At 44.3% G+C, this 12,496-nt stretch overlaps 1 protein-coding gene across 8 annotated transcripts in view; it reads right to left on the bottom strand.

The window, feature by feature from the left end:
• SESN1 (sestrin 1) overlaps nt 1-12,496 on the bottom strand; it is a 146,809-nt gene that overhangs the window by 98,193 nt on the left and 36,120 nt on the right. The gene's annotated exons all lie outside the window — the stretch shown is intronic.

Raw genomic sequence — 12,496 nt, forward strand, 5'->3', positions numbered from 1 at the left:
CACAGGATCTTCTCCTTCCCAGAGGCTAGTGAAGATTAGAAGGCGAAAAAAACGCACTCGTGATGAAATGTTCTCTGAGCTCATGCTGTCCTCCCACACTGACAGAGCACAGACGAATGCGTGGAGGCAGACAATGTCAGAGTGCAGGAAAGCACAAAATGACCAGGAGGAGAGGTGGAGGGCTGAAGCTGAAAGGTGGCGGCAGCATGATGAGAGGAGGCAGGATTCAATGCTGAGGCTGCTGGAGGATCAAACTAATGCGCTCCAGCGTATGGTTGAGTTGCAGGAAAGGTAGCAGGAACACAGACCGCCGCTACAGCTCCTGTGTAACCAACCGCCCTCCTCCCCAAGTTCCATAGCCTCCTCACCCAGACTCCCAAGAACGCGGTGGGGGGGGCCTCCGGACACCCAGCAACTCCACCCCAGAGGATTACTCGAGCAACAAAAGGCTGGTATTCAATAAGTTTTAAAGTTTTAAACTTTTAAAGTGCTGTGTGGCCTTGTCCTTCCCTCCTCCACCACCCCTCCCAGGCTACCTTGGCAGTTATCCCCCTATTTGTATGATGAATTAATAAAGAATGCATGAATGTGAAGCAATGACGACTTTATTGCCTCTGCAAGTGGTGATCGAAGGGAGGAGGGGAGGGTGCTTAGCTTACAGGGAAGTAGAGTGAACCAAGGGGCGGGGGGTTTCGTCAAGGAGAAACAAACAGAACTTTCACACCGTAGCCTGGCCAGTCATGAAATTGGTCTTCAAAGCTTCTCTGATGCGCACCGTGCCCTCCTGTGCTCTTCTAACCACCCTGGTGTCAGGCTGCGCGTAACCAGCGGTCAGGCGATTTGCCTCAACCTCCCACCCTGCCATAAACGTCTCCCCCTTACTCTCACAGATAGTGTGGAGCGCACAGCAAGCAGTAATAACAGTGGAAATATTGGTTTCGCTGAGGTCTAACGGAGTCAGTAAACTGCGCCAGCGTGCTATTAAACATCCAAATGCACATTCTACCACCATTCTGCACTTGCTCAGCCTGTAGTTGAACAGCTCCTGACTACTGTCCAGGCTGCCTGTGTACGGCTTCATGAGCCATGGCATTAAGGGGTAGGCTGGGTCCCCGAGGATAACTATAGGCATTTCAACATCCCCAACGGTTATTTTCTGGTCTGGGAATAAAGTCCCTTCCTGCAGCTTTTGAAAGAGACCAGAGTTCCTGAAGATGCGAGCGTCATGTACCCTTCCCGGCCATCCCACGTTGATGTTGGTGAAACGTCCCTTGTGATCCACCAGTGCTTGCAGCACCATTGAAAAGTACCCCTTGCAGTTTATGTACTCAACGGCTTGGTGCTCCGGTGCCAAGATAGGGATATGCATTCCGTCTATGGCCTCACCACAGTCAGGGAATCCCATTGCAGCAAAGCCATCCATTATGATCTCCACATTTCCCAGGGTCACTACCCTTGGTATCAGTAGATCTTTGATTGCGTTGGCTACTTGCATCAGAGCAGCCCCCACAGTAGATTTGCCCACTCCAAATTGATTCCCGACTGACCGGTAGCTGTCTGGCATTGCAAGCTTCCACAGGGCTATTGCCACTCGCTTCTCAACTGGGAGAGCTGCTCTCATCTTGGTATTCATGCACTTCAGGGCAGGGGAAAGCAAGTCACAAAGTTCCAGGAAAGTGCCCTTACGCGTGCAAAAGTTTCGCAGCCACTGGGAATCGTCCCAGACCTGCAACACTATGCGGTCCCACCAGTCTGTGCTTGTTTCCCGGGCCCAGGATCGGCATTCCACCACATGAACCTACCCCATTAGCACCATGATGCCCACATTGCCAGGGCCCGTGCTTTGAGAAGTCTGAGTCCATGTCCTCATTACTCTCGTCACCGCCTACGTCGCCTCCTCGCCCAGTATCGCTTTGCCAGGTTCTGGTGCTGTATATACTGCTGGATAATGCGTGTGGTGTTTAATGTGCTCCTAATTGCCAAAGTGATCTGAGTGGGCTCCATGCTTGCCGTGGTATGGCGTCTGCACAGAAAAAAGGCGCGGAACAATTGTCTGCCATTGCCCTGACGGAGGGAGGGGCGACTGACGACATGGCTTACAGGGTTGGCTTATAGGGAATTAAAATCAACAAAGGGGGTGGCTTTACATCAAGGAGAAACAAAAACAACTGTCACACAGAATGGCCCCCTCAAGGATTGAACTCAAAACCCTGGGTTTAGCAGGCCAATGCTCAACCCACTAAGCTATCCCTCCCTCTTGTATTTCAGGCAGGACTTTGGGGTGGGGGGGGAGGGAGGAGAAGCAAATGAATACAAAACGAATCTGGTCTATTTCTTGTTTTTGATCCACTCCATCTATCTTTTACATCTTTGGCTGGCAACAGACGGTGCAGAAGGACTGCAAGCCATCCACATCTCCTGGCTGCTCGGCAAAAGATGGTGCAATAAGACTGCTAGTCATCCAGATCTCCTGCCTGATCACCATAAGATGGTACAATAGGACTGCCTGCAAGACTAAAGAGAGTGACCTGGTTGAGTCACTCCTAATGTAGTCCCTGCGCCCATGTCTGCCCAGGCGCTCCTGACCGACGCGGCCACGAGCACCTCGGACATGACGATGACGGCTACCAGTCCCATTGTACCGTCTGCTGCCACAAGGCAATGGGTTATTGCTGCTGTGTAGCAATGCAGTACCGCATCTGCCAGCGCCCAGGAGACATACGGTGACTGAGCTGAGCGGGCTCCATGCTTGCCATGGTATGGCATCTGCACAGGTAACTCAGGAAAAAAGGCGCGAAATGATTGTCTGCCCTTGCTTTCACAGAGGGAGGGAGGGAGGGAAGGAGGGCCTGATGACATGTACCCAGAACCACCCGCGACAATGTTTTTTGCCCCATCAGGCATTGGGATCTCAACCCAGAATTCCAATGGGCAGCGAAGACTGCGGGAACTGTGGGATAGCGGCCCACAGTGCAACACTCCGGAAGTCAACAATAGCCCCGGTACTGTGGAAGCACTCCGCCGAGTTAATGCACTTAGAGCATTTTGTCTGGGGACACACACAATCGACTAATTAAAAACAATTTCTGCAAAACCGACTTCTATAAATTTGACCTAATTTCGTAGTGTAGACATACCCTAAGTCAAAGCTACCTGGAATCTTCCTACTCTCACAAACAGGACAGCATGGGAAACTGTGTGTAGCTGGAATAAAAGCATTTTTATTGAAATCTTACATCCTTCATACAGACATATGAAGAACACAGGAAGACAGTGATACATTTGTTCACATAGGGTTGTGATAGCATTATGAGTCATTCTAGCTTGACTCAGGCGGTTACCATTTCAGAGCAGTGCTCTATGCATTCAGCTTTACAGGTCAGTTGGCTGCAAATGCTGACACATACACTTTTAAACAGTTTTTATTGTACGCAACGCTTAAGTAAGATAGCTCTAATTTCCTGGCCAAATTCCAATTTGAGTGAATTCTGCTTTCCTCTGTAATTTCAATGTAATTCTTTGTCTCCTGCCTTAAAATAATTGTGCAGTGTTGCTGTGCAGTATTTAACAGTTGCCTTGTTCCACGGAAGTGGCTGCATTTAAATGCCAACTGAAAAGATTTAGAGGGCTAAAGGCAAGGAAAATTTGACCACGAGAATTTAAGCAAAGACTCTAAGAGAGAAAAGCTTTTTATATAATGTAGAAGTATCCTGATGCAGTATTGATAACAATTACAATTAAGGTTGCAATAGCCATTTTAATTCCGAATTCCTCTTTCCATAATTCATACTCAAAGTTTTCTTAGCTTAATTCAAGAGTTGCATTCTCAAAGTCTGAGCAAAATCTGTTTAGTCAAGTCTGTTCAGTAGGAAAATAAGTCAAAAATACTTCACAGTAAATTAAATGAATAATAAACTAATGTGCTCAAATGCACCAAGAAAATTAATATATGCAGTTTCAATTTTCAAAGCACAAATATTAGGAAGAAGTTACTCACCTTGTGCAGTAACGATGGTTCTTCGAGATGTTCCCCCTGTAGGTGCCCACTTTGGGAGTCAGTGCATTCCTGAGCTGCACATAGGAGAAAAAACTCGAGGGGCAGTGGAAAGGCCAAAAGGCAGTACTCTCTACGGATCATGATTGAGGCACACCGTGAATCTTGGAAATCCTCTGTGAACCGGATGTATGGGAATATGAAAATAAGTATCTTGGAGGCAAGGGCTGAAAACCAGTCCCCCTTGTCTAGTGCTGGGATGATAGTGGCCAGTGTGACCATTCTGAATCTAATTCCTCACAAATTTGTTGAGCTTCCGAAGGTTTAAGATGGTTCTCCATCCATCATTTTTCTTTTTGATGAGAAAATAATGGGAGTAAAAGCCCTTCCCCTTGTATTGAGTTGGAACTTGTTCCACAGCTCTTAATTATAGAAGATGGTTCACTTCCTGTGGTAAAAGGTGCTCGTGAGAGGGGTCCCTAAACAGGGACAGTGAAGGGATGGCATAACCCATAATCTCCACTACCCATTGATCAATTATTACTGCTGCCCAGGCATGGCTGAATGGGTGCAGGCAGTGACCAAAATGTTGAGTAGGAGCATCTAAGAGCGCTGTATTGTGGGGGAGGTTATTCATGCCCTCGACCAAGACTTTAAAACTGTGGCTTGGTGGCAGATGGTTGCGAAGACAGGGACTGAGTTTGGGGAGCCCTATATCTTTGTGAGCGTTGCTTATTTCTGTTCTGGTCGAAGTGCCAGTGTATTGTGGAAGATGGAAAGAGGTGTCTCTGCCCTTTTGGTATGGTTGATACCAACATAGTTTGTTTGGTGGTGTGTTTATGCCTAAAGTTCGAGCCTCTCCAGGCAAGTCCTTCATTGAGCGAAGAACGTCAGTTTTTGTGGAGAAAAGTTTCTCCCGATCAAATGGTAGATCCTTCACCTTACGTTGGAGCTCTTTCGGGATCCCGGGCGACTGCAACCACGAGGCCCTGCACATTATGACAGCTCTGGCCATTGTTCTCGCAGCAGTGTCCATTGAGGACTGTAGGACTGTACAGGTGATTAGTTGCCCCCTCCATCATGATAGCGTTGAGTGGGGCATTTTTCCTCTGGTAAGGCCACAAGGAATTCTTGCAGCTTACCATAGTTATCAAAATTGTACTTTTTGGCTAGAAGGGCGGTGTAATTGGCTGCCCTGAATTGGAGCACAGCTGCTGCTGCTGGATGATGGATGATGGATGATATCTTTCTACTGAGAAGGTCTAAACATTTATGTTCTTTGTCTTGTGGAATGGACCGGAATTGAGGTTGTTTGCTGTGGTGATTGATGGCTTCCACAACTAGGGAACTGAGTAGTGGATGAGAGAAGAGAAAGTCCATCCTCCTAGCTAGGACGAATTACTTTGCCAGCTCGTTTGCTGGTAGGTGGTATCGAAGCAGGGGTCTGCCAGATATTCTCTGCTGGTTACGCTATAGTATCAGTGATTGGTAGAGCGACTTTGGAGGCAGTGGACAGGGCCGTCCTTAGGATTTATGGGGCCCTTCGCAGTATTATTAAACTGGTGCCCCTATGCCAGATGGCAGCCCAGCCCAGGGGGGAGGAGGAGAGATGTCTTGGTTGGCAGCTATTCTTTTCTGAAAAAAGAGTTCCTGAAATTGTTTCAGGTCATCCACTCTGCTTGGACGTGGTGGTATGACTGCCTCATCAAGGGAGGACCATGAGTTATGGGCCAGAGAAATGTCTGCACGGTCTGAACTTTCTTCCTCCTCCTCTCCCACGTCCCTGATGTCTCCCTATTTGAGGAAGGTGGAGAACAAATTTCCCTTTGGGATGGGGTCAAGAGCCTAGCGTATTGACCCAGGAGGGCCACTGAATGGGGAAGGGCATCAGTGGACACATCCAGGGTTGTCTGTATCATTGCTGCATCTCACAAGGTTGGCAAGATTTGGTCCTAGCAGTTTCCCATAGTGGTCTTCATCCTGTGGGTGAAGAGCGGTGGGAAGAGAAGTGGCTTCCACACACTTCCTCCTCTTCATCACTGGAGACAGACTGGGGAGCAGGAGAAGTGGATAACTGCTCAGTTATTTGGCCCGGAGATCCCACGGGACCAAGCAAGGGGGATTGCGGCACCGAGGTGATTGCTTTATCCTTGTGCCGTAGAAACTGCTGTGGCACTGCTTGTTTCTGTGGCAGCAGTGCCGCTGGTATAGATGCAGTTGGTGCCTTTGTTGAGATGGTCAGTGCTGGTCTGTCTGTCAGTGCTGACGACTGAGTCAGTGCCAGTGGGGTGGCGTTTTCTGCTGTAATGATCTCTGTGCCGATTCCTGCACCAGGGAGATTGGAGCCATGGAGGAGGAGTGTCTCGACTCCAATCCGGAGTGACGGGGCTCAGCAGAGGTCCATAGAGGGTCAGTGCCAGGGTTCCCAGAGCCTCAAAAGTGCTCACTCTACTCGAGCTCGGCACCGAGGAGAGCGACCTCATTCAGAATTTTTTTCTGAATGCTGACAAGCCATCCTATAGGTGCGCTCTCCCACCTCTTACAAAGTAATTTACTAAACTACAACTAATCCAACTCTTTCTATACAGAGAAAAAACGAAGAGGCAGCACTGCCACTGAGCTCCATCTGCAACTGAGGACGGTTGAGAACGAACTGAAGGGTCAGGCCTTGTGCAAGCTACATGAGGTGCCAACAGCACCGTGAGAGGACTACTGCGCATGCGTGCCCCGACCAAGCACAGCTACCAAAAATCTCTGATCTGCGGTGCAGAAACGCACCAACACCTAAAGTGGAGCGCCCACAGGGACATTACTCAAAAAAGAAATAGTTTTTACATGCAAGTTTTCATTAAAAAAAAAAAAAATTCTGTTGGTGCCCCGAACAGAATTTACAAATATACGTTCAAATAATCATGGATTGCTAAAGCCAAATTTTGTGTACTCTCCGTTTTTACACATAGTGCAACTGGGTGTAAAGTAAATTGGAGGCATTGGATCTTAAGCAGGAAAAAACTGTAACTTAGCATTTACAGCACTTTCAGTTGTAGATATCAAAGCATTTTATAAAAGGTGAATAAGCATTATTTTCATTTTATAGTTGGGGAAAACTGACAAGTTGGGAACCTCACTTGTCTGAGGTCATACTGGAAATCAGAGCTCACTAACTCCCAGTCCAGATGCCTGAAGCCAGAGCTGCCATGCCATTTTGATGTGCTGTAAGAGGTGGGAGACAGCACCTACAGGATAGCTTGTCAGCATTCAGAAAAAAAGTCTGAAGCAGTCGTCTGACAGTTCATGTGTTTAAAGTTAAGAACGTACAAGTCTTTACAGGATGAGGGTCTTAATCAATTTCCCCTCTTTGTTTCGGTCCTTCATAGCAAAAAGGAAGAGAAAAAGCTTTTTAAAAAGCTAGACGTGGAGATAAAAGTGAGTTAACAGATTTAGATATTAAGTAGCCTAACTTCCACATTGACAGTTCCCCTTTAATTATTTTGCCATAGCCTTGCATTTGTAATAAAGTAAAGCTTATGCAAACACTAGTAGTACTTAAAACACCAATTACCAACTAATTTAAGTGTCAGTCATTTTTTAAAACCTCTAAAACTAACTTTTACTGGGAAAGTGTAAGTAAATTAATGTATATTTAAACAATCTTTAAAATTTCATATTAAAACAGATAAGATTCTGTACTGAAAAATTTAAAGCAAGGGCTAAAACTAGTAATACTTCGTAAAAAGAAAAAAGTGAATTTGAGGACAAAAACTCTTATCTTATGTTCGCATAGCACCCAGTAAAATGGGGCCTTAATTGGGACTTTTGGGTGCTACCATAATGTATGAATATTAACCATAAGTAGTTAAATTTTCATCTCTCTAGCAAGACATTAATTTAATTATTAAATTAATACTGGAGTCTGCAGTGGTATACTGATAAAGTACTCTTAGGTGTTAAAATGAACATTTTTAAACATCTAGAAGAAAATAATTCTATTACAGCATTTGTATGTTTTCAGCCATTTCAGCTACATCTTAAATCTAAGCAGCTACTACTTAGTCATATATGTATTTTCTATTAAGTAACAGTGGCACTAAATAGTGTCTTCCACAGACTGAGTTTTTCTACATTCATAATTTCAGATAGTTAGAAGTGGTTTGTCTCATTTCCTCCCACTGACTCCTGCCCTACCTATTTTCCCTTCCTAAAATATTGTGCATTAACAGCATATATTACTTCAAAAGTTCTTTGACGAACTAGCAACCCTGCACAATCAGAGTCATAGGACTAAAATGGACCTCGAGAGGTCATATAGTCCAGTTCCCTTCACTCATGGCAGGACTAAGTATTATCTAGACCATCCCTGACCGGTGTTTGTCTAAACAGCTCTTAAAAATCTCCAGTGGAGATTGCACAATCTCCCTGAGCAATTTATTCCAGTGCTTAACCTCCCTGACAGTTTGGAAGTTTTTCCTTATGTCCAACCTAAATCGCCCTTGCAGCAATTTAAGCCCATTGCTTCTTGTCTTGTCCGGTCCTCAGAGGTTAAAGAGAACAAATTTTCTCCCTCCTCCTTGTAACAACTTTTTATATACTTGAAAACAGTTATGTCCCCCCTTAGTATTCTCTTCTCCAGACTAAACAAACCCAATTTGTTCAATCTTCCCTCAGAGGTCATGTTTTCTAGACCTTTAATCATTTTTGTTACTCTTCTCTGGACTTTCTCCAACTTGTCCACAACTTTCTTGAAATGCGGCACCCAAAACTGGACACAATACTGCAGTTGAGGGCTAATCAGTGTGGAGTCAAGGGGAAGGGATAAGGGAAGCAAAGGGACACAAATCTATGGCCAGCAGAGTTAAGGACAACAAGTATATTAAGAACAAAAAGAATCTTAACTGTTGTACTTGGTCCATTATTAAATAGAAACAGCAGAATTACCAATAATAATGCAGAACACACAGAAGTGTTCAATACATATTTATATTCTGTATTTGGACGAAAGTCAGATTACGCTTTCCATTCCAACAGTAATTCATGAGGATGTTTAATCAGTAGGTACGGATAACCTGCATCCAAGAGGTTTTTTTGGTTTTTTAAAATGGTGGCTGAAGAGTTCATTGAACCATTAATGTTGAATTTTCAATAAATCTTGGCACAATAAGGAAGTTTCAGAAGAATGGGAGAAAGCTAAATGGGATGACCCGGATAATTATAGGCCTGTCAGTCTGATTATCAATCCCAAGCAACACAATGGATTGGAGGACACAAGACTACATTAATAAAGAATTAAAGGAGGTTAATATAATTAATGCCGAGAAACATGGGTTTATGGAAAATAGATCATGTCTAACTTGATTTTTTGAGATTACAAGTTTGATAAATGTAATAGTGTTGATGTAACATACTTAGACTTCTGTAAAGCATTTGATTTTGCATGACATTTTGATTAAAAAACTAGAATACAACAATTACTATGGCACACATTAAATGGATGAAAAGCTGGATAACTGATAGGTCTCAAAATGTAATTGTAAATGGGGAAGTATCAAACAGGTGTGTTTCTAGAGGGTCCTACAGGGATCAGTTCTTGGCTGTTGGTTCAAGCTCTGTGTGTCTGGCTGACCTCTGTGGTCAGACTCCAAGTAAGAGCCCTTCCTACAGCCTTCAGAGTAGCAGCCGTGTTAATCTGTATTCGCAAAAAGAAAAGGAGTTCTTGTGGCACCTTAGAGACTAACCAATTTATTTGAGCATAAGCTTTTGTGAGCTACAGCTCACTCGAAGTGATCTGTAGCTCACAAAAGCTTATGCTCAAATAAATTGGTTAGTCTCTAAGGTGCCACAAGTACTCCTTTTCTTTTTGCTTCCCACAGCCAACACTTATACCCCAACCTCATACTTTCCCAGTCCTTTATTCTCAAGCTGGGGAATGTTGCTGAGCCTCTCTGCTGAGAGGTGGGAAAATCCAAATCCCCTGGGTCATTGGTTCTTAGGTGTCAATGTCAGGGCAATTTGATTTGCCCTTGTCTTTTCAAATGTTCCACTGATATGGGGACAAGCCCCAGACAGCTAAAGCACACCCATACCCATCTCTCTTAGCCTGCCCTGAGAGCAGTCTCCTTCTACCAGCTGAATAACAATGCAGCAGAAAGTGGAAACTGAGGCACAAACAGGCCACAAGTATATTACAAAGTATTCCCACTTTGTCGCAGCCATCTTCAAAGATATTCACCACTTTGTAAATAACTTTCAGGATGAACTAAAACCCTAACCTTATCTTGCAGGGAAGAAGGGGAATGAGCTATCTTGGACATTGCTGGTAGATTAACCCAGCAAAGACTGGCTGCAGCGCCAATTTACAAACATGGTGGTCTGGCTTATTTTTTCTCTCTTCCTTTCAAGCATGTTAGTGAAGAGAAAATACTTCTTTAAGGAAGAGATGGTGGGAACATATGCAAGAGCACACAATTTACATGGAAGGCAGAGCACATATTTGGGAATAAGACTGAGACAAAAGATTGTAAAAAAAGGGTAACAGCATAGTCTGTTGAGACCTGTCATGTAGAAAGAGCAAAACTTTGCCAAGTTAACTAACTTTACATTATTATAAACAAACACAATATTTTGCAGTAATCAGATTGAAAATCTAGAATTATGGGAAACATTTAGCAGACAACCACTACCAATGTGGTTTACTAGTGCTCAAGACTAATGAGCTTGAATCAAATGCTATCAAAAGAACTAATCACAGAATCATAAAATATCAGGGTTGGAAGGGACTTCAAGAGGTCATCTAGTCCAACCGCCTGCTCAAAAGCAGGACCAAAACTAAGATGAAGCACAGTGCCACCTGATTGACATACACTGTATCCAATAATATATTTGTCAACCTGACAGTAGTGAGAAAAAAAAAGTATTTGCACATTTAGTACACTGTATTACATCATTTAACTGTTTTGCAAAAACTTACCACATTTGGCCTGAATATACTGTGACAGGGTCGGGCCAGATGGCTATAGGAGAGTAACAGAAGGCAGATATATTAGCCCCAGGTTAAGTAGGTCCCTTTTCCCTGGGTAAGGTAACAGGGAAGGTTCCAGAACAATCAGGAACCTTCTGGAGACAATTAAGACTGACAGGCTGATTAGAACACCTACAGCCAATCAAGAAGCTGCTAGAATCAATTAAAGCAGGCTAATCAGGGCACCTGGGTTTTAAAAAGGAGCTCACTTCAGTTTGTGGTGCGCATGTGAGGAGCTGGGAGCAAGAGGCACTAGGAGCCGAGAGTGAGAACGCGGACTGTTGGAGGACTGATGTGTATAAGCATTATCAGACACCAGGAGGAAGGTCTTATGATGTGAATAAAGAAGGTGTTGGGAGGAGGCCATGGGGAAGTAGCCAAGTAGCTGTCGCACAGCTGTTCCAGGAGACACTCTAGACAGCTGCATTTCACAGGGCCCTGGGCTGGAACATGGAGTAGAGGGCGGGCCTGGGTTCCCCCCAAATCCTCCCAACTCCTGGTCAGACACACGAGGAGTCGACCTGGACTGTGGGTTCAGAAAAAAAATGGCCAAGCTGAGGGCTGCCGTGAAGCTCCAAGGTGAGCACTAAGCGCAAGACCCACCAAGGTAGAGGAGGAACTTTGTCACAATACACTTGGAAGCATTCATGTTCCTTTTGATGGTACTGATCTAGTTCCTGTAAGGTCCACTTAAGTGGGGAAAAAGAAATGGAGTTACTTCACTGTCTTTCAGAGAACTGTGTTAATACCAACACTTCCTATTACTATTTGAGGAAAACTTCTGGGCTTCATCCTATGCTTACTCAGCAGGATATGGAGTATTTATATTAAGACTTTGGTCTCAAACCTGATTTTTTTTTTTTTTGCGCAGTTCCTCCAGACTTGTTTGCTGGTTCTATTTCACCTCAGAAGACAGTTATGAGGATTAGACATTTGCATCATTACACCTTGTACTGAAAAAGTCAAGTTATAATTCTGTCTGAGTCAGGCTAATAACTTCTTTTCAGGATAGCAACTTCTATCATTTGAATTATAGAGCTGTCTGTGCTAGATTTTAAAGATACTGTTGGCTCTCTTATTCCATTCATGAGGAGTTCTACGTATGTCACTAAATCACCCTCTCTCTCTGTAAGTGGGGAGAAGGGAGAAATGTGTGTGGGGGAGGGAGGACTAAAACTTTAATAACCAGTTTAATCTATATCTCCAAGAAGTGTTTGTGGAAACACCAGAGTACTCTACTTCCTCAATAATGAATTTATACTGCCCTCAAGTGTGAGGGGATGTGAAGTGAAGGGGAGGAAATCTGGAGGTGGTACAGAGAAAGATTCTAAGGCTCCAAAAAGATGTAAAAGACCAACTAGAGAAAAACATGCTACCTTTTACCAGCAAAACAGGCAGAGAATGTAGCAACATGGCATTTTCAAATGCTTTTCATTACTTTGGTGCTGAAATTTTGCATGTTTGTTCTTAGCCCAGGAACCAGTTTT

The sequence above is a fragment of the Chelonia mydas genome, chromosome 3 (assembly GCF_015237465.2).
Source record: "Chelonia mydas isolate rCheMyd1 chromosome 3, rCheMyd1.pri.v2, whole genome shotgun sequence".
NCBI classification, from domain to species: domain Eukaryota; kingdom Metazoa; phylum Chordata; order Testudines; family Cheloniidae; genus Chelonia; species Chelonia mydas.